A 22,523-nucleotide genomic window follows, 5' to 3' on the forward strand; every position below is an offset into this window, starting at 1 on the left:
ATCTTCCTCCCTTCCTTTTCGTTTGCCTCATGCTCTCAACCCACAACACAAGGAGGGCCCCTGCGGCAATGCCCCCCAGGCCCGTGTGCCCCATTGGCCCTGCCCTGCCACATTGCTCACCAGCACCCAGAAGACACCCATGGCTTCATGTAGGAGGCACTGAAGGTTCCCAAGGTCACATCTGCCCCAGGCCCATAAACCCCCTGGGAGGCCCTGGAGAGGTTTGGTCACAGAAGCACGTGTGGCACAAACTCAGGTGACCCAAAAGCCAGCCTTCTTCATGGAATGCTGGGCCACCCACTCACAGCCCCCCCACCCTCAATGCACCCCGCCCCACGTAACGGTTGCAGTGCAGACCATGATATGCCACGCAGGCTGCACACGCCCTGTGGGAGACCACATCAGGGCCCATTCCCATGGAGCGCATGGGTGCCACACACACAAAGCCCACTGGAATCATGCCCAAAATCTCCACACATCACGGGGCAGACGGTCATCGAGTATAAGGACGGCCCCTCCACCCCCAGTCCCCCCGCCACCTGCCAGCTGGAGAAGGAGGCAGAGCCTTTGTTTTACAAACATAAGCTTCAGTCATGCGGCGGCCAAGGTGGACCCCGCCTTCCCTTGCTAAACACAAGCAGTGGATGCATTCTGACACTCATTTTCTTTTCTTTTTCTGTTTTGAGGGGGTGGGGAGGTTGTTTTGTTTTTTTACCCAGAATTAGCCATGTTCCACCTTGGAATCAAGAGACGCCCAAACAACAGCCAGCTCCAACTTGCACATTTGCTACATGAACAAATTACTTCCGCCCAGCCAGCACTTAGCCGCAACAGCTCCCTGCAGGCTCCTCTGCTTATTTTCCATCATATGAAAGATTCACGCACTATTATAGGGGCTATTTGTCCTTCCCTGTGTGCATGGTTCTTCCATTAGCAATAATAGCAGCTCTGTACAATGGACTTGAGGGAAGAAACGACCTCGGTGCTAGAACAGGGCAAGACTGCTCACTTTTCTTCCAAGAGAGAGACATAAATAGCTGTCTTGCCAATGCAATGAGCTCTTGCCCGCTTAGCAATTCACTCTGCAGTTAGCAGCAATGGGAGTATTTAATTACGGGCCATATTTTTTTCCAACTCACTCCTGCTGCTCTTTATTTGTGTGCGTGCTCTCTCCCAAAAAACACAGCACAGCACAATCTCAGACATATGGCTCCTTCGTCATTGGGATCCCAGCCATAAGAGCAGCATATGCCAAAACAATAGAAATAAAAAGTTTTGTTGCTTCTCTCATTGGAAGAGTTCAAAGCAAGCAAGCAACCCAGAACAAAAAGCAACAAGTGTGAGTAAACAACGAAAATCTGGATAAGGTTCAGAAGACCTTGAATACTTTCATCATGGCCTGAATAGGCAACTCCCAGGTAGGGATGTACGAAAGTCACTAACCTGTTCATGGATTATGTTGATGGGGGGGGGGGAGGCGCGCCATCCCTCACCCCGGAATCCTGGTTGGCCAGCTCCACTCCACAGGGATTCTGCAGAGCCGCCGGCCGGCTCCGCCAGCAGCCGGACATCCGGCCGTTGGCTAGCAGGGACGCAAATGGCGGCGGCCATAGCCGCCACCGTTTGCGTCCCTGCAGTCAGCCATGATAGGCTACGTAAATGTTTACGTAGCCTATCACGTCTGACTTTTTAAAAAAAAAACAACTACGCTATTTGCTACGCTACATTATTTGCGTTCCCCTTATTTTCGCCATCTTAGTCTATGTAAATCTTGACGTAGACTAAGACGTGCCAAAATAAGGAACGCAAATGGCAGCGGCCGTAGCCGCCATTTGCGTACGCACGGGGGGGTTAAGTCAGATGTGATAGGCTACATAAACATTTACGTAGCCTATCACAGTTGTTGTTTTTTAAACCTAGCCGTGATAGGCTACGTAAATCTTTACGTAGCCTATCACGTCTTTTTTTTTTTTTTAATGGAAATGGCGGCGGCGGCAGCCGGTCAGAAGACCGGCCGCCGCAGCCACCGCCGCCTGGAAGATCCGCCCCACGTAAGTCTCGTCCCGGGGGGGGTGGGGGGGCAGGCTGTTCCACCACCAATTTCGGGGGGCTGAATGCACTGGCATTCGGCCTCCCCGAGATCCGTGGTGGAATTCTCTGACATCCCTACTCCCAGAGTGTCTCTACATTAGCAAAAAAAATCCCGCATCCTTACCAGGGCTTTCTGCTCTCAGCGTCTTTGCAGGATTAGGATGGGCTCCCTTACATGGCAGACACCTGGCTTGAATCAAGGGGGTGCCTCCCACCCTCCTTCCCTCCCTCCCCAGCATGTGTACAAAGGAGCAGGGATGGGGAGTCTTGTTTTCTTGCTTAACTTGTGATGTATTTTTTCCTATGATTTTCTTCTGAGTAGATGTAAGATTGTGCTGTAAGTCTGCAACCCTCAGCACACTTACTTGGGAGTAAGCCCCACTGAACTGAATGTAGTGTTCTGAATCAACAGGGGAAGTTGATTCTGAGCTTGGTGGAGTGGGGGATCAGATCTGTCTCCCTTCACTGCAGGGAGGCATTTTACCCTCTTCTCCTTCCAATTGAGAAATGTGCTCAAGTATTACATGGCAGACACGTGGTTTGCTTACCACAGAGCAGAGCAAGCAGACAGGAAGAGCAAACAGGAGTTTGGCAGGGGAGGGCAAAGGGCAGGTCCCTAACAAATTTTATTTTCAATTTCTTTTCTTGTAACACACACTTCCTTACTAGCAGGACTCTGTTGTCAACCTCCAGTGAACGGAGGAAAAAGCACAGGCTATTCCAGTACAATCAGAAAGCTAGAAACATAAATGGAATAGAGGCAATGGAAGGACAAGACTCTCCAGTGGTGGTGATCGGCAAGGTGTGTGCCAGGTTTGTTTTCTTGCCTGAGAACATGGCCTACACCTGCAACAAGTGCAAGTTGATCACACTGCTGGAAGAAAAAGTAAGAGGACTGGAGCGGCGACTGTCGACCCTCCAGGGAATAAGAGAAGATGAAGAGTTCTTGGACAGAAGGGTGGAACAACAGCAGCAAAGGGCAGACCAGAAGCTAGAAGAGCAACAGCAAGCTGAGGCAGAAGAGGAAAATTCTGAGGTGAGGAAAAATGCAGTAGAGGATACTCCTTGGAAAAGGGTGAAAGTTAGGAGAAGAAGAACTAGAAGCCACTCTGCGCCAGTGGAAGCAGTGGAGCTATGGGGCCATTTCCAGGTACTTGAGGATGAGACTGGAGGACAGCCTGCAGAGGAAGAATCACAGGGGAACCTGCATGAGAGCAAGCAAGAGGCTGAAGGTCAGTCAAGCAGAGGCGATGAAACCCAGGCCTACAACAAGAAGAAGAGTGGTAGTAGTGGGAGACTCCTTGCTGCATGGGATTGAAACCAAAGTATGTCGTGAAGACCCATGGACTCACCAGGTATGCTGTCTTCCGGGAGGATGGATTAGAGACATGACTGAAGGGTTGCCTACACTCAAAAAGCCCACTGACAGGTATCCCTTTCTTCTCATCCATGTGGGAAAAAATGATACCGCCAAGCGGAGCTACGAAGAAATCACGTCAGACTTTGAAGCTTTGGGAAGGAAACTCAAAAACTTTGGGGCCCAGATAGCTTTCTCATCAATCCTTCCAGTAGTTAGAAGAGGGATAGAAAGGGAACGAAAAATACTCCGGGTGAATGACTGGCTACGAAGGTGGTGCCGACGAGAGAGATTTGGATTCTAGGACCACGGGCTTTACTTCCTGGAAGATGGGCTGTTGGCAAGGGACGGGTTGCACCTCACAAAGGACGGGAAGAATGTGTTTGGCCACAGCATGAAGAATTTCATCAGGAGGGCTTTAAACTGAATCCTACATGGGAGGGAGATGTAAAGTTGGGGGTAACAATGGACGAAAGCTCATGTACCACAGCGGACACAGCAACAGTTCTAATAGTTGCCAATAATAGTCTTCGCCAAACATATAGGAAGAAACCCAGACTATAAAGCATATGATCTAGTAATAAAGGAACTGGCAGAAGAACTCTCAGAACCACTGTCTATTCTCTTTGAGAAATCATGGAGGATGGGGGAAGTGCCAGATGACTGGAGGAGGGCTAATGTTGTCCCTATCTTCAAAAAGGATAAAAAGGAGGAACCTGGGAACTACAGACCAGTCAGTCTGACATCAATCCCTGGGAAAATTCTGGAGCAGTTGATAAAGCAATCCATCTGGAAGCACCTTGAAAACAATGCTGTGATTACTCGAAGCCAACATGGATTTGTCAAAAACAAGTCCTGCCAGATGAATCTGATGTCATGTTTTGATCAAGTAACCCCCCTTGTGGACCGTGGGAATGCTGTGGACATCATATACCTCAACTTCAGCAAAGCTTTCGTCAAAGTGCCCCAGACTCTCAGATGTGGTTCGAGAGCCAGAAACTGGTGAGCTTCAAACGCCTCTTGAAAACACATTTGTTCACTCAGGCTTTCCCTGACTTGTAAATGATTATGACTGCTCTGTTTTACTGCTTTTGTTGTAATGTTTTAAGGTGTTCATTGTTTTATACTGTTTTGGAGTTTTTTATTGTATCATATGTATTCTTATTGAAACCACTTGGAAATCCTGGGATGTCGAGCGGAATAGAAGTAGCTTAAATAAACACATTAAAGAAAATGAGCATGTACACCCTTTCTTTCAATTTCTCTCTTAGGGGCACCTCTAGGATGTCTGCCATTTTCATGCAAATTGCACTGCAAAAACCAGGGGGAGGGAAGGGAAAGCACATTGCTCCCACCAAAGCAAAAAAAAACCCTGGGGAGCTCCCCTTCCACATGAACTATTGCAACTATCCTTCTAAAACTTTGCAGTGTTCTTACCTAGTGACACCTCTAGGTTGCCCATAATTTTCAGAACAATGGTCCTCAAGGAGCATAGGGGGATAAGCACATCCTCTTTTGGAGACCCTCAAAATGTCAATCCTGCTCTTGAACAAAAAGCCCTTTGCCTATCATTCTGATACAAGGCAGGCTTGGTGCCTTCAGAAGAGGCAACTGTCCCTGCAAATTTAATCCAGTTCTGTGAAGAAACAGAAAAGTTATAAATAGCTCCCTTAAAAAAATCAAAATATAAAGGTTCATAGCATAGTAACGAACTGGATGAGAGCAAACGAAGGGAAGCTTAATTCAGACAAGACAGAGGTGCTCCTGGTCAGTCAAAAGGCAGATCAGGGAATGGGGATTCAACCTCTGCTGGATAGGGTTACACTCCCTGTGAAGACTCAGGCTCGTGGCTTGGATGTACTCCTGGACTTGGTCTTGAACCTGGATGCCCACGTTTCAGTGGTGGCCAGTAGCACATTTGCATAACTGAGGCTGGTGCGCCAACTGCACCCATTCTGAGAGATGTCTGATCTGGCCATGGTCATGCATGCCCTATTTACATCCCGTCTGAACTACTGCGATGGACCCTATGTGGAGCTGCCCTTGAAAACTGTCCAGAATCTTCAGCTCATCCAGAACACTGTGACCAGACCAGACCATTGACTGGCATTGATTACAGGGAGTGCATGACTCCCTTGTTACAACAGCTTCACTACTTATCGGTCTGTTTCTGGCCACAATTAAAGTGCTGGTTTTGACCTTCATGCCCTATACAGCTTGGGACCCAGGGCCAGTCCTCACAGCAGTGCATTGAGATGCATTTTCAGCTTCTATCTGCTTTTCCCTGAAATCGGCTTTGCTCCATCAGAGGCACATGAAGCAAGAAAAAATGGACTATACACCTCCCAAACAAACCTCTTTCACAGGTCACACTGCACTTTTATCTGTGTTACTTTGGGGTCGGTTGGGCAGAGTCCCGCCAGTTGAAATGATGTCATCAACCACCTGTGAGGGGCATGTTCCCCCCCCCCCGCTCCCTGGGCACATCCAGAAAAAGCAGCAGAGCATTCTGACCCCAAAATTCCATATATTCCCACCCAGTGTGTGTCACCCAGAGGTCTACTTGTCTGCCTTCTTTCTGCACAAAAAAACAAGACTTCCACAGCTAGGTAGAGCCATGCCGTGATATCATCTATACGGAATAGCTCTAAATCACTATACTGAGAACCTGTAGTAGAACAATTTTGACATTGTGGCATGTCACAATGGTGATTTAGCGATTTTCCCGGATTGGGCGGGGGGGGGGAGTACAGGGTAAAAAAAGTGATCGACCAGTGGTGGGGGGATGGTTTAAGGAAGGTGCAGAGAATGAAACCTCCAAAGTGAGCTGCCAGAGGTGCAATAGAGCAAGATAGTTGGGGGGGGAGTACAGGGGTTGTTACCTCCAAGCCACACTCTCTCAGGACTGAAGAAAGAAGACAGGAAGCACAGTGAATGGCAAAGCAGGGGGCACTGTTGAGAGGCAGAAACGCCCATAGGCGAATAACTACTGCCAGGCAAGGAACCAGACCTGTCTCCTCCACACACTACTACAAAATGGTGGCAAATCAAAACGATAGTGGGGAAAAGGAGGCATCGCCCCTTGGCCGAGGTCACAGCCAGGTTAAAGACCGAAGGAGCTGCCATTCCTATTGAGCACACATCACATCGGGGCTATTAGGATGTTTGGGGGTAGTGCCTCTGTTCTCCGTGAGCAGCGTGAGGGCTCCCTCTATTTCCTGAGGGGTTGTGGTATCATTCTGATGTATTCCTATGGCCATTCGGAAATACAGGCCTGTTGTAAGAGGAGGTTGCCAGGAAACGGGGGGGCATATGTAAGCATGTAAATAAGCTTTGGCAGTTTTTGGAACCCCCTCCACATGTCTAGGCCATTTGAAACTGGTGCGTACAGATCATTATGCAAGACTGCAGTCCCCTTCTGTTTATTGCATTCAATTTCTTTCTGTATTGCACGATAATCCCTAGAAACTGCTGTTCATAGGAGTTGTTCCCTAAAACCACTCGATCAGTATTTTGATTCTGAGTTGTTTTCTATGAAAAATAAATGTTTAGCTCTTTTAGGTATTTCAATTTGAAGATGATCCCTAGCATCTTCCAATGATTTCCTATGGCCATTCGGAATGAACCAGTGCTTTTCAACGGCCATTTGTGTCCTTCTTTTAGTACGTCCTTGCCTTTTCCTTTACAAAAATCAGCAGCATGTTTGTGTGGGGAGGGGGGAAGCAGCGGGGAAGGGTATCTGAATAGGGACTGTGGCTCAGAGGAAGGGGGATTTGACAGTTTTCAGTGAAAAAGCAGTACAGGGGAGTGCTAAACCCCTCCTCCTGCCCTGTTGCCCTACTCCAAATCAAGGAGGGGCTTTTAAAAGAAAACAACTTTGGGAACTCCACCAGGACTCATGGGCTCACTGTTCCTTCATGGCATCTACTTTGGCCCTGGTCATGGCTTGCAAAATGGCAACCAGCCACGATAATAGTGAATGGGGGCTGCTTCGTGCATTTTGCTGTGCACCAAAGATATTCCATGTGTAACACGCATGTTTGCAAACACGTACTTACTGTTAGATAAAAAGGATGCCATAAGTAGCTAGTGACTCAGATACGTAGGCATGCCACATGACTAATGAGTCAGCTTAAGCCAAGAGTATGCGGAGAGAGCTGATGGAAAAGTACTGAGCCATTATAGGTGGGTATAAAAAGGTTGGGCGCGCCACGCCCTGTGTCCAGACTGCTCTGTACTCGTTTTGCAAAACGATCAATAAAACTTTGTTGGCTCCACTGTCGCCTGCCTGGCCTCTCATTTGACCAGAAGCAAGCATTTTTTCTAACAATTTGGTGCCGTGACTCGGATCGTGCCTTCTGGGGCGTGTCCTCATGCGTCGAGCCGAGGGGCCATGGTGGGGAAGTGGCCACAGGCAGTTAACTTATACTGCCTTCCCCTCTCTGGTGGCGGGGAGATGCTCGGGGACCAACGCCATTGTAAGGGAGACCGAGAACACCCTTTTAAGGCACCGACAGTGGATCCATGAGGCAGCTGGACGCAGCTGCAAGTGAAGTACTTGCAGGGTAAAGTGACAACTTACATTCGGGGAATTCATGGGACAGTGGTGTGTGTGTCAAGATTTGTGTGAGATGCCTCAGGGTGAAGTGAGTGAGGAGCCCCGATCTGCATTTCCCTACCCCGGCGACGGGCTGGGTCAGAGGAGGGTGAAGCATACGAATTGGCTGAAACCACTGCTGTCATGGGCGGATCCCACTCTAGGCCTGAAGAAAAGTCTCAGACACACTTAGGATGTTGTTTGCGCAATTGGAATAAGTTTAAGCAAGATTATGGAACAAAAATGACGAAGGACGGTCTCATTCTTCTTTGTACCCGGGAGTGGCCAGTATTGGAACCGCGGTGGCCGCCCGAGGGGTCCTTCGACCCAAAAATTGTATCCGTTGTGCATGTGATAGTTACCCAAAGGGGAAGTTGGGACCAGTTCCCCTACATTGACTCTTGGGCAACGAATGTGCCCTTAGAAGGAAAACCGGCGACTTGGGTGGTAAAATGCACATCTCTGGTCCTCCCCGTAATAACTACTAGACTTATCAGAAAACAAAAGCCGCCGGCTGCCCTACCCACAGTGCCAGGGGATCCATTACTTCCCCCACCCTATGGAACGGCCGCATCTGGAGTCACGCGACCCTGCCTGGTTGACCCCCCTCCCCCCTCGGTGGAAAACTTGCTCAGTAAAGAGGTAGGAGATCGTGATCTTGTGACGGAAGACCGTCATCACCTCCAACAGTGTGTGGAGATACTTGAGAGAGCCCTAAAGACGATGGGGGAAGAAGTGGGACCCATCTTACAAAAGGCGGATAGCCCAGAGAGTAGAAGGGAATCATAGAATCATAGAATAGTAGGGTTGGAAGGGGCCTACAAGGAAAAGGGGAAAAGGGAGGTTCCACCTATAATTTGCGGAAGGATCCGCAGCCACCAACCAAGCTGACACTCCCCATAAGAGAGGTCCCAGATCCCACTGCTCAACATCCCCAAGGGACTATGTTCATATATGTCCCTTTTACGACATCTGACTTGTACAATTGGAAACAATTCAACCCCCCTTTTGATGAGGATCCCGGACCGCTCCTATCTTTAATGGAAAACATGAGACTCACTCACAACCCCACCTGGGGCGATACTCAAATGTTATTGAATACTTGTTTTCTCAGCCAGAAACCCACTATTCTTGCCGGGGCACGTGCCAAGCTTAGGGAGGAATGCCCCCAAGCGATTGAGGATGAAATAGTAGCGGTGTTGCCTCTAGGATGGCCTGATTGGGGAGTAACCACCACTGCACAAAGGCAATGGTATGCTGAGTACTTTCGGCTCATTTTAGCAGGCATGAGACAAGCTGCACGAAGGGCCCCCAATTTACAAAAGGTTTAAACATTAAAACAAGATAAGAACGAATTGCCACCAGCCTTCCTTCAGAGATTGAGGGAAGCCTTTGGGAAATATACAGACATCGACCTGAGTGACCCCAATAATTTGAGAATTCTCACGACTCAGTTCGTGGGTAATAGTTGCCAAGACATTAGAAAGAAATTGCAAAAAGTCGAAGGAAAACTGGCAGCGGACCTGGGGGTGTTAGTGGAAGTGGACCAAAAGGTATATGAGAGACATGAAGAAGAAGAAGAAGAAGAAGAAGAAGAAGAAGAAGAAGAAGAAGAAGAGAAAGTGCGCGAAAAGTGGCAGGCAAAGCTTATTGCAGCTGTGTTTAAAGGGGAAGAAGAGAAGAAAGAGGAGGGGACAAGAGGGAAAGGAAGGAGAAAGGGGCCTCCCCTCAGGAAGGACCATTGTGCCTTCTGCAAGAAAACTGGACATTGGAAACGTGAATGTGAAGCGTTAAAACGAAAAGAGAGGGATGACGCTGAGGGAGGAGCCCAAGGAGTCTTCCATGTTAGGGAAGACTAGGACGGACCGGGGCCCGGCCCCCTCCTGGCCATAACAGAGGCTAGAAGGGACCCCATGGTCAAAATTAAGGTTGGGGGCTGTCCTTACGATGCCCTCATAGACACGGGGGCCTCCCTGTCCATCCTTCCTCTTACTCGGCCACCAGGAGGAACAGGAGGGACTACCACCATAATGGGCGTTGAAGGGAGAGCCACCCAGGTACCCTTGTCCTGACCACTCCTCACTAAGGTTGGAAACACCCATTTAGAGCATGTGTTTATCTGTACCCGCTCTTGTCTGGTGGCATTATTAGGTAGGGACCTATTGGCTAAACTCCAACTCGAAATTGCATTTACCCCAGATGGAAAAATGGAGGTGCGGCTCCCCAAATAGCAAAGTAGTAATTATCAGATGGCACTCTTAAACGCCTTGCCAGAACCCCATGCAGAGGAGAGGGAAGAATGGAAACAGATAGAAAACCGAGTTAATCCCCTGGTTTGGGCTGGAAAAGGAGGGGTGTCCTGCGCCAAGACAGCCGCACCCTACAGAGTACCTCTTAAACCAGGAGCCAGGCCAGTTCATGTGAAGCAGTACCCCCTCTCGTGACAGGGAAAAATGGGACTACAGCCAGTAATATCAAGACTGCAAAAAAGAGGGACGCCTAATCGAGATAATATCCCCTTACAACACCCCCATCCTCGCGGTACCCAAAGGGGAAGGGAAAGGATATCGACTGGTGCAAGACTTCCGCCTCCTTAACCAGCAGATAGAAGCCCCCCTATCCTGTGGTGCCAAACACACACACTCTCTTGACAAAAATTCCAGAAAGCCATGAGTGGTTTACCGTCATAGACCTGAAGGATGCTTTCTTCAGTATCCCACTACATCCAGACTCGAGGCCGTTATTGCCTTCCAGTGGGAGGACCCAAAAGACGAGGCGAAGGTTCAATTAACATGGACAGTGATTCCCCAGGGACTTAACCTATCGTCTGTCGTCTTTGGCCAACAGCTTCAGAAAGATTTAGGGCCATGGGTCCACCAACACCCTGAGATAAATCTCTTGCAGTATTGTGATGACCTCCTGATTTTGTCCCATACCAAGGACGAATGTTTAGAAGGGTCAATCTCCCTTCTAAATCATCTGGCCGAAGGGGGCTACAAGGTGTCCAGAGACAAAGTGCAGCTAGTCCAGCAAGTCGTGAAGTTTCTCAGATATCAACTAATGAAGGGAACACGAAGCTTGAGCCAAGACAGGGTCGAGGTTATCTGCACTTGTCCCGTTCCCTCCTCTCTTCGTGAAGTACTGGCCTACCTGGGACTGACTGGGTTCTGTCGATTATGGATCGCAGAGTATGGGGAAATAGCACAACCATTATATGAGGTACTGCAAAAAGACAAACTAAAGGAGTGGAGATGGACCAAAGAGATGAATAAGGCTTTTCTCACTCTCAAAGCTGCCCTTGTAAATCCACCTGCTCTGGCTATACCGAACCCCAACCGACCCTTTAGGCTCTATGTACACGAAAATAAGGGGATAGCTTCAGGGGTTCTCTGCCAAAAGAAAGGGCCAGCCTGGAGGCCCGTGGGATACTATTCCAAGGTCCTAGACGTTGTAGCAAGGGGCTGGCCAAGCTGCCTTAGAGCTGTGCTGGCCACAGCCTTGATCAACACAGAGGCAGAGAAGATGACGATGGGAGGACTCACTGAAATTTGGGTCCCCCACGGTGTGCTGCAGATCCTGGGATCCAGAGGAGGAAGCAAATTCCTCAACCCTGCCAGGCACTCCAGATATGAGATAAGCCTACTCCTGAATGAGAACCTCACTTTTAAGGCTTGTTCCAGCTTTAACATCGCCGCACTACTACCAATACTCCAGGGCCAAAATAAGCCCTGACCACCCAATCATGATTGCCTCGAGATACTGGACTTAGATACAAAAGGCCGACCTGACCTAGAGGACGAGCCAATTGAAGGGGCCGAAGATTTGTTTGCTGACGGATCCAGTTACATGCTAGATGGAAAGCGGTACACAGGGGCGGCAGTCATCACTCAAGACAAGTGCATAAAGCATGAAGAATGGCTACCGCCACATTTCTCCGCCCAATCCACCGAATTGGTGGCCCTAACGAGAGTGCTTCAAGCTGGAAAAAGAAAGCGAGTTAATATCTACACTGATAGCAAAAACGCCTTTGCCGTTTTTAACACCCATGGGCAGTTATGGAAGGAAAGAGGCTTCCTCACGGCTAACAGGTCCCCGGTGGCCAACGGGGGCCTAATAGTAGATCTCCTTGATGCACTTCAACTGCCCCTGCAAGTAACCGTCATCCATGTCCGAGCCCACGGAAAAAAGAAGGACAAATGGAGGAGGGGTAATCAAAAAGCAGACGAGGCGGAGAAGAGAGCAGCCCGAGAGGGAGCTCAAGGGGTGTTTCTAGTCCTACTGGGGCAGGAGGACCCACCTACATATTCCTCCTCTGAGCTGCAGATGGTGCGAGAACACGGAGTGCATCCTCGGGCCAATTGGGTGGATCCAGATGACAGATGAAAGGTTACTCCTACCACAGACCCTGCAGAAGGCCGTCTTGGAGCAGGTGCATCACTCCCTCGGACATCCAGGAGCCTCAGCCATGATTGAGTACTGTAAAAGACTGTTTGTTTCCCCAGGTTTGACAGTCCACGCCCATCGGCTAGCATCAACTTGTGAAATCTGCAAGAAAACTAACCCTGCAAAACCGCCTCCTCTGCCCAAAGGGGGTAGGCCTTGGGCATATTATCCCTTCCAAAGGGTCCAGATTGATTTTGCTGAAATGCCACCTTGCAGGGGTTACAGATATCTGCTTGTCATTGTGTGTCAAATGACAGGATGGATAGAGGCATTCCCATGTAAAAATTGCCAGGCAAAAACTGTAGTCTCCAAATTATTGCAGGAGATAATACCACGGTTTTCTTTGCCCGAAACTATTGAGTCAGACCAGGGTTCGCACTTCACTTCCACCATTACCCAAGGACTGGCCCAAGCCCTGGGGATAGATTGGCATCTCCATTGCCCCTGGAGACCCCAAGCGAGTGGCCAAGTTGAAAGGGCCAACTGTAGCCTCAAAGAGACTTTAACTAAGCTCCAGAGAGGAGTTAAGCTCACGTGGGTTGAAGCGCTGCCCGTCACCCTGACAAAAGTTCGAAGAATGCCCAGAAAGGGGATAAAACTTTCTCCCTTTGAATTAATGTTTGGGTTCCCCCCGCCCCAGGTGCATTGCGGGAGAAGGGAAGAGGTTAAATGGGAACTAGGGGATCAGATGTTGAGGGGGCAATTAACTACTCTGCAGTCTGTTCTCTCGCAGCTATGAGCTTACTCTGTGCCATTCCAGAGGCTACCATTCGATGCACCACTCCACCGATTCCAACCAGGGGACGAGGTGCTGCTGAAAAAGTGGAATAAAGACACTATAAAGGAGGGGTGGGAAGGGCCTTACTTAGTGGGACCTACTAGTCACTCATGTGTAAAACTTGTAGGATCAAGTAAGTGGACCCACTGCAGTTGGATAAAACCTTTCTGGAGGCCCCTGTCTCCTCCTGTTACCCGGAAAGAACAGGGGGACACGGGCAGAAACAACAGCCCTCTGCCCCCTGGCACTCACCCGGAAGCTGCCAGGGACACAGGCGAAGAGACCACCCAGGAGCCACAATCGCCTGTAATTTACAAATTCCAACACTTGGGGAAAGCCAAGGTCCGACTCAGCTGAGCCTGAGATTCATGGGGGGGGGTTGCGGGACGGCTGTGGGTCCTAGCATTGCTTACCAATGATGTAATGGGATCAAAGCAATCTTGTTGCCAAGAAGGGGGGAAAATAGTCTTCAGAACTTCTCTAGGGCCAGAATACTATAAATTCATTAAGTCTATCACTTGCTTAGGGAAAAAAAAGGTTTTTGAGGTACAATTGACCAAACCCTACACCGATTACACTGGTGGTCGGAAAAGCCAATTATCACTAGGGGCCAAAGTTTGCCTCACCAAGGGAGGGCAGTGGGGATTAGATAAGTGGAGTCCACCGCGGGTCCATCAGACCATCAAGCAAGTTGTGCAGCAAGCCAGGTTAGCCACAAAAGCCCCATGTCCACCGCCCCTAATAAAGGTCCCAGAGATAGAAGATCGCCCCTGGAAAGTCCGGCTTGGGGTTCAAATGACCAGAGATACTGACAATGTATGGTTAGAGTGGGTAAAGTACACTGCCAAATCCTTGAACAAATCTGATTGTTTCATGTGCGCAGCTGGGATACGACACAGCTGAAACAACCAGATAAGCACTCAGACCGCCAAAACCAAGCTGTGAGACATGAGTAAAGCCTTAAAGGGGGGAGTGTTAGATAAAAAGGACGCCTTAAGTAGCTAGTGACTTGGATACGTAGGCATGCCACGTGACCAATGAGTCAGCTTAAGCCGAGAGTATGCGTAGACAGCTGATGGAAAAGTACTGAGCCGTTATGGGTGGGTATAAAAAGGTTGGGAGCACCACGCCCTGTGTCCAGACTGCTCTGTACCCGTTTTGCAAAATGATCAATAAAACTTTGTTGGCTCCACTGTCGCCTGCCTGGCCTCTCATTTGACCAGAAGCAAGAACTTTTTCTAACATTACTGCACTAAGACTTTGCCAGAGAGCTGGGACTGCTGCAGAGCGGTGTGTGACATGGTCCAGAGTCCGATGACCGATTCCACAGAAGCAGGAGGCTGCCCTGTTGACCATTTTCATCTCTCCTAAAGGAAGGGGGGACTTCACAACCATGGAGCAAATATCTCATGTAGATTTGAACCAGAAAAAGGTGATTCCCTTCTGGTTTCATTTCTCTCTGCTCCATGTGACTTCCAGACAGCCAGGATTGCTAATTAGGACAGACATTAAAAAGTGACTTGCAAACGATTTTGCATGTCCTCAAATTGGGTTCGCACTGAGTTGGTATTAGCTCATTGATCACATTCGATAAGGAGCTAACTGCTCGCTCTGCCTGGAGAGCAGCAGCAGCAGCAGCAGCGGCGGCAGCAATGTACCCTTTTCATAACACAAATGAGTCTGAAAGTGTGTTTGCCTCATTAGCATGCTGCTGGTGCTTCACTTGCCTCTCCAAGGAGGGCTTTGCTAGACAGTACAAGGGGGAAAAGACGGGACAGCTGCACAAGGCCTTCTGATCGCTAGCACTAGAAGCCCTCCCTCTGGAAGCACGCTGCGCTTGTCCTGAGCCATCTTCCTAAGAACTGGTCCCTTGCTTAGCAAAAGGGCTTCACCCATGTTTGTACTGCCTTGGAAGGTTCACATAGTACTCAGGTTTTTGTTCTGTTTGAGTCACATGCCATTTGGAGTGCAAGGAGAACTACAAGGCTCAGCCTACCCTCAGTCCCCTATCACAGGAAAGAAGCTGCCTGGGATTTTGCCCAGGAAGAAGCCACACAACCTGAGCACTCCAATCCAAAAGACCAGTTCCCACATCACAGCAGACCCCTGCATCTAGGCCCCTTTCCCAAACTCAGTTAGGCCCTCCCTGTGCCTAGCTCACTTCTGCCACCCTCCTGCCTCAGTATTTGGCCGCGGCTCCCCGTCTTCCGCCTCTCCAAAACACTCCCATGTTGTTGCATCTCTCCCTCTCACTCTGATCTCCCCCATCCTCAACCTTCTCTACGGAGATGGAATCATCCGTCTAATTTCAGTGCTGTTCATATACTTTCCATTTTTGTACTAAACCACATATTCTAGTCTTCTGAACGCTAGCTCATTGCTGAGTTGCCAATTCCTCTTTTTGAAAGTTCAGTTTCTGCCATGACTCTAGGGTTTGGGTGATTCAGGGATACATATTATCGTTACTATTGACCTTCTCTTTTGACTTTTCAGAATTAGCATGTCTGAGATGAAGAACCCTGTTCAATGCAAAATCTGGTGCTGATAGTTGTAACCCCATCCAAGACACTGATGTCTCCTCAATGAGATCCATCACCACTTGAATTCCAGCCCCAAAAGGACAGAATTATCCCTCCCAGATGTTAGACACCACTTCCTTCATACACACAAAAGGTGGTGATGTTTCCTTTCCCCACAAGTGCTTTGAGATCCAAGGAGGAAAAATATGGTCAACGAAGAGAGGCCAGTAAACCTTCTAGACAGAGGCTAAATCCATCTGTCAGCAAGCCTTCGAAGGAGGAGAATCTTTTTGTCCAGAGAAGGAGGTGTGATGAATTGCAGCAACTTGTACAGAACACAGCCAAAACCTCCAGGCACTTGGTGAACAGCTGATGAACCCAGAAAATTTATTAAGAGGTAGAAAGGCCAGGCACTGCCCTCTCCAAGTAGTTCTCTCTCTCTCTCTCTCTCTCTCTCTCTCTCTCTCTTTCTCTCTCTCTCTTTCCTCTTCATAGGCTAGGAATGATTACAGCTCTTAACCAAAGGTTATGCTTTCACAATACTATGGACTGAGAGTTTGCAGTTTAGCCAAAACTGCAGTGATGAGAGAGAAAACATGAATGGCAGCCAGCATATTTACTCATAGGATTCAAAAATGCACATTCTGATTTTGATTTTGAAGTTTTATTTGCCTGACCCAACTCTCCTAATGTGTTTATCCAGATTCCCTGAGGAAGCTCACAAGTAAATCAACACAGTGGTACTCGGTTAATATTTGATAATCAGGAGTAGGCTGCATCTGCCTGTCATTTAGCTATCATATCTAATGCTCCTCTATTGGTTTGTCTAATGATTCTTTTTAAAGGCCACTTATGCCAACATCCATCACCTCTTGCAGCAAAGAATTCCATGGGCTAATTATAACTTGTGAAGAACAACAGTCTTGCTTTCTGTATGTCATGAGCTTTATTTCAGTCAATCCGATGATGATGATGATGATGATGATTTAATTTATTAATCGCCCATCTGGCTGGTCACCCAGCCACTCTGGGCGATGTACAACATACAATAAAACAATAAAATTCTACAATAAAAACATTTTCTAAAATACCCTAACCCACCCCAAATGCCTGCCTGAACAGCCACGTTTTTAATGCACGACGGAAGCTCATTAAAGAGGGGGCATGATGGAGTTCCCTAGGGAGGGAGTTCCACAGAGTGGGGGCCACTACAGAAAAGGCCCTCTCCCTCGTCCCCACCAGTCTAGCTGTCCTGGCTGATGGGACAGAGAGAAGGCCATCCGAGGCTGATCTTGTTGAGCGGCCTGTCTGGTGTTGCTGGAGGCGCTCCTTGAGATAGGCTGGGCCGGAACCATATAGGGTTTCAAAGGTCAAAAACCAACACCTTGAATTTGGCCCGGAAAACAACTGGTAACCAGTGCAACTCCTTCAGCACTGGAGTGATGTGATCTCGCCGGCGGCTGCCTTTAATCAGGCAAGCCGCCGCATTCTGTACCAGCTGCAGCTTCCGAACCGTCTTCAAGGGTAACCCCACGTAGAGCGCATTACAGTAGTCTAAATGAGAGGAGACCAGGGCATGTACTACCGATGGGAGCAGATGGTCGGGAAGGAAGGGGCACAGCCGCCGTATCAGATGGAGTTGATACAGCGCTGTCCGGCTCACAGCTGACACCTGAGCCTCCATGGACAGTTGGAAGTCCAAAATGACCCCCAGGCTGCGGATGGCTCTCTATTCCAAGTTTGGGGGTGGGATTTCTGTCTATTCAGCTCTCTCCACACACCCCATACCCTTTCAAAGGCACTGGAGCTGTTTGCACAACATGACAGCCCACCATTTAACCCACAGTGAGACTGCGGCAAATGCGGTCACCATTTTGAATATGCAGCCCCCACTTCGGGTTATCATGTCATGCGACCTTGACAAGCATTGGCTATGTGAGGGTTAAACAACCCTCTGTTTTAGGGTGTGTTTGTTTAACCCCCACACAGCCCATGGTCACTGGGTTTGCATGACAGGACAGCCCCTGAGAGGTCTTTGTCATACCTCTTTTCAGTTAAAAATTGAATGGAGCTCAACAAATGTGCCATTTGAGTTGCTCTGTAAAATGTAATAAAATAAATTAAAAATAAATTAAAAATAAATTAAATTAAATCTATAATAATAAAAGAAGATGTGTATCTGTCCATCCATCCATCACTGCCATGGACTGTGAAACCTAAACACCTGAAACTTGCCATGCATAGTAAGGGTACCCTAAGTGTGGGCACCTCAGGGTTATTTTGTTTTTTAAATGCATTAATGAACTTTAATAATTTAAATGTGTCCACGTGGTTGAAGCCTGCAGTAACATGTTCAGTCACTAGGAGGCACATGTTCCTAACAAACACATAGCTTTGCAGTCCATAGAGTTTGAAGCCACGGTTAGATTACTAGGCCATGGGATAGAGTTAGAGACCCGCCACTTCCCCCTACTATGGGGCAACCTCACCTCAGGGGAATGGAGTATACAGACCTCACCCTTAAGGGGCTACAAGGGTGCACCAGGCAGGGGCCATGCCTAGGGGTCCCAGTGGGAGTGGCTTCACTCAGGTGGGGGGAGCAGAATGTGTCTAGCTCTCTGATAGTGGGTACTCCAGAGAACCCCCACTAGCCATTCTCCCACTGTAACATTTGCTGCAGTGGGAGAGCAGGGCCGGCGGGGCTCTGTGGGGCACCCGCTGTAGTGATGTCAGGCAGGTAGCAGCTCCAGAGACCTCTGCCAGCCTGGCTCTGCAGGCCATCCCCTCTCCAGCTGATCTACTGTGGTACAGGTGATCTCCCAGGACACCCCTCCCTCCATGCATGGGTCTGGGCCACCTTCTGAAGAGACACACTGGCCACTTTCTCTAGCTGACACAGCTCTCTAGAGAAGTCCACCCGCCCTTTGGCTCATGCTGAGGGGATCTCGGTGTGAACCAAAGGGCAGGCAGCAATGATGGGGGGGGGGCAGTACGGTGCCAATGGGGTGTGGGCGACATGGCGGCAGCACCAGCACCGCTCCGTGTGCACTCCTCCACGTCAAGCAGTGGCAGAGCTTGGGCTGGCACTAGTCTGGAGCAGCCCTAGTTAATACTGACCAGTTCTTCTACCTCTCTGTCACCCATGTGACTAATGGGAGAGGTTAAATAATTCTGTGTGTTCCAGTTCAGCCACAGGGGGGTTCTGCTCTTCTGAATCACCAGCAGGAGGAACCATCTTGACCCTGGATTCCCCTCCGCCTCCGCCTCCACCCCCATCCCTTAAATCCATGGGAATGCAACCCAGACAAAGGCTGCTTCCACATGAGCCCTGCTGAGGCATTGCTTTTCTGCTGGGAGTGGGATTAAAATGGAGGTTTCACATAAAGAACGCAAGACAGCACTTCATTATCCAGGCATTCATTTCCCCAGAGCCTAGATCCTCCTATGCAGTTTACTCACATTATATTGTTCACATATATACTCCTCTCATATGTTTCTTCTCTTTTTTATAGCAAAATTGAGCTATTTTGCAATTAAAAATGAAAAGAAAAATAATGAGAGGAAACCAATAATTGAATCTCCCTCCCCCTGGAGGGAACAGAAAATGTACATTGGAGCAATGAAGCTGAGTTGTTCCTTGCTGATCCTCCAGTCCCACTCGTGAGGAAGCAATAAAAAGGCTGAATCTGGAAACAAAGGCACCGTTTCAAGCTTCAGTCGTGATTTGCCTCTCCACTCCACACTAGCGGGGCCGGTAGTGGGGCTGTATTTTATTACACATGCATCAGGCCTGAAAAAAACATGGAAGGAAACGCAGAAAACACTGGAATATAACCGTTAGACTTCACTGTCATCTGGATGTCCTGGAAAAAGCGAGTGAACCAAGAATGGCAGTTTCAGAGAAAGGTTTGTGGGGAAGTAGGAAGCCATCCTGCCTGGGTTCACACGACACAATATGACAAGCCATGCTTGCCAGAGGTAATTACATGAATCCCCCCGGCACACAACTAGCACACACAGGTAGGGGAACAAACCACCACGGCTTATTTCCCCTCCATCATGCGAACCAGGTCATTGAGTGAGTGTGTTGAATTATAGGGCTGTGCACTGCCTCAGTACAAAGCCCAAATCACGAGATGAAGCGGGCTGGTTTGGAGGTGCCTCGTTGTGATACGAAGCAGTTCAGACCAGCACTGAGGCTCCCCGAAGTGAAGGGCTCCTCCACAAAGCGCCTCCTCTGCCTTGTATATTCAGAGCTCTTCTTATGCCTTCTGAGCAGCCTAGGCAGGCTGTCTCCAAAATGTGTCAACTTCTGAAAGACCACAAGGAGGGGGAGGAGGAGGAGGAGGAGGAGGGAGGGGGGAAGGCAAGAAGACACAGAGGTGCCAAATGTATCAATTTGAGAGAGATCCGGCCACTGGGAGAGGCAGGGGAAGGAGAGAGGAGAGGGGGAAGGAGGAGGAGGAGGGAGGGAGCTCTGCTGTGAGTCATTGTGAGAGAGGTGGTGTTACTGGAGAGGAGAGGACTGTCTGAACATTATTTGACTAGAGCAGTGGTCTCCAAAGTGGGGTGCAAGATGATCCACTGGGGTGCACAAGCCATCCGATAATCGAGCAGCCTCCCGCTGCCCTGACAATGATGTTGCACAGCTGCCATTGTGTGCAATGATGGTGGCGGTGGCAGCAACAGCAGGATGGCACCGGAGTGGAGAGGGGAGCTCTGGGGCATTTCTCTCTCTGCTCCAGTCCTAGTCACTGGGAGCAACTGCCCAGTCTCTGCCAGGCATGGCAGAGGAAGCCGCAACCCTTCCCACGCCCCTTTGACAGAGTGAAGCCGGGAAGAAAGCGCGTGCTATGGGGAGTGGGTAAAACGAGGACCCATAAAATCAAAGAGGGATCCTCTGGATTTCATATGATTTTTTTGATTTTTGTAGGGGAGACCCACAAAACCACCATCCAGTCACAGAGCACATCTGCCTGTGTGGACTGAACCAGAAAAACCACGGATCCACCACTCGTGGGTGCAGCCGTGGTACAAAAACAGGGGGAAGTGGCTCCCCCCATTCCCTGGAATAAGGCGGCTGCTGGAGCGCGCCCAGAGGGCCTAGGAACTGGCCGCAGCAGCAGTGGCAGCCCGCCCTCCTTGCAAGCTGCCGCCGCTGGCCTCACTCGAGCCTTCACAGGCTCCTCACAAGCAAGGAACCCGTGACGGCTTGAGCAGAGGCAGGAGTCGGCCTCCAACCGGGCGCCCTGCCCTCCTTCCGAGGAAGGGAGAGAGCGCAGCTGGAGGGCGACTCCTGCTCTCGAGCCTGTCAGCAGTTGGCGGGCTGCGATAGGCAGCATTTTCCCCGGCAGTGCCCATGACGGCTTCCCTGGTGGCCCCAGGAGCACTGGCAGCTCCCCTGCGGGCTGCGCGCCCCCCATGGAACAAGGGCTGGGGGCTGGGCGGCATGGGGGGGCAGTGTGTGGCGGGGGGCGAAGCAGGATTCGGAGATCCGAATCCTGCTTCGGCTTTGTAGGCCGAGGTGGGTCGGGGGACTCCTGAATCAGCCTGAGCCAAATTGGGCCCACCTCAGAAGCCCCAAGGGGCTTCCGAGTCGGATCAGGGGGTCCATGCACAGCCCTATTTAATTATAGTTAACAATATGATGTGTGAATGAGACAAAGATGTGTTTGAGTGGTGGATAGTTATGGTTGGGTTTTTTGCATGTTTGGGGGGCATAGCTAAACTCCCCCTTGTCCAGTCTGCCCCAAATTTTGCACGCCGATAGCTATGTAATTAGCTAGGTTTGGTACATAACGAACATCATTATGGGGTGTTAAAGGGAAAGAGGATTAGCTGCCCACGTAGGGCGTCATGGATGGAAGTTAGCATTGCCCTTTGAGCTATAGGTCTGTGGGGAGTTCTTCTAGTGCATAGGCCATGGTAGAAAAAAGAAACCTGAGTGTGAAAATTGGAGAAAAAAGAGTGAAAAGGCATGACCACCTGCCTGTCACATGAAATATGGATGGAAAGTCACCAGATTTGCCAGGCTGGGAGAGAATGGGCCAACTAACAGCGTGTTTGAAATCCAGCAAGATCAGTCAAGGACTTGGGGAGATATGAGCTCCCCGCCCCAAGCAAAAAAAGATGTTTGATTTGAGGGAAGTCGGTTGGAGGCTTCAGAATGTTTGCGCTGAGCTGTGGCATGCGGGGGGGGGGGTAAGGGTCCCTCTGGAGCCCCATGGCAGAGCAGCCTGGTCCAGGTCAAGCAAGCAAGGTTCAAGGCAGGGAGGGGGAATGACGGGGGCTGCCCCTGCCCCTGCAGAAGGGTGACGGATGCACATTTTTTTGTTTCCAGGGGTTGTGACTGAAAAAATAGGGGTTGTGACTGAAAAAATAAGGGTTAGGGGAATGCACTTAAGTCTGTGTTGCCACAGTGTGTAACAATGTATTTGGGTTTGATGTGTGTATGGGGGGGAGGATTTGCAAATTGATAAGTGTGTGTGTGTGTGTGTGTGTGTGTGTATATAGTGCTTGGAACTTAAGATGACACATCATCATCGTCATCATTGTGATAGACGCACATTGGCATCATCTGCTTGTGTGTGCCAAGTGCTTTGAAGTGATGGGATATATACAGCGATCCTATGTAGGTCTAGTCAGAAGTACATCTCACTGAATTTAACGGGACCAACTTGCATGTAAGCATGTGTATGTGTGTAAGAAATGGTTTTTTTCCCTCCCTCCCGCCCCCCT

Source organism: Heloderma suspectum, chromosome 10, assembly GCF_057233095.1.
Source record: "Heloderma suspectum isolate Gila_16-S chromosome 10, 16-S_ref, whole genome shotgun sequence".
Classification (NCBI taxonomy): Eukaryota; Metazoa; Chordata; class Lepidosauria; order Squamata; family Helodermatidae; genus Heloderma; species Heloderma suspectum.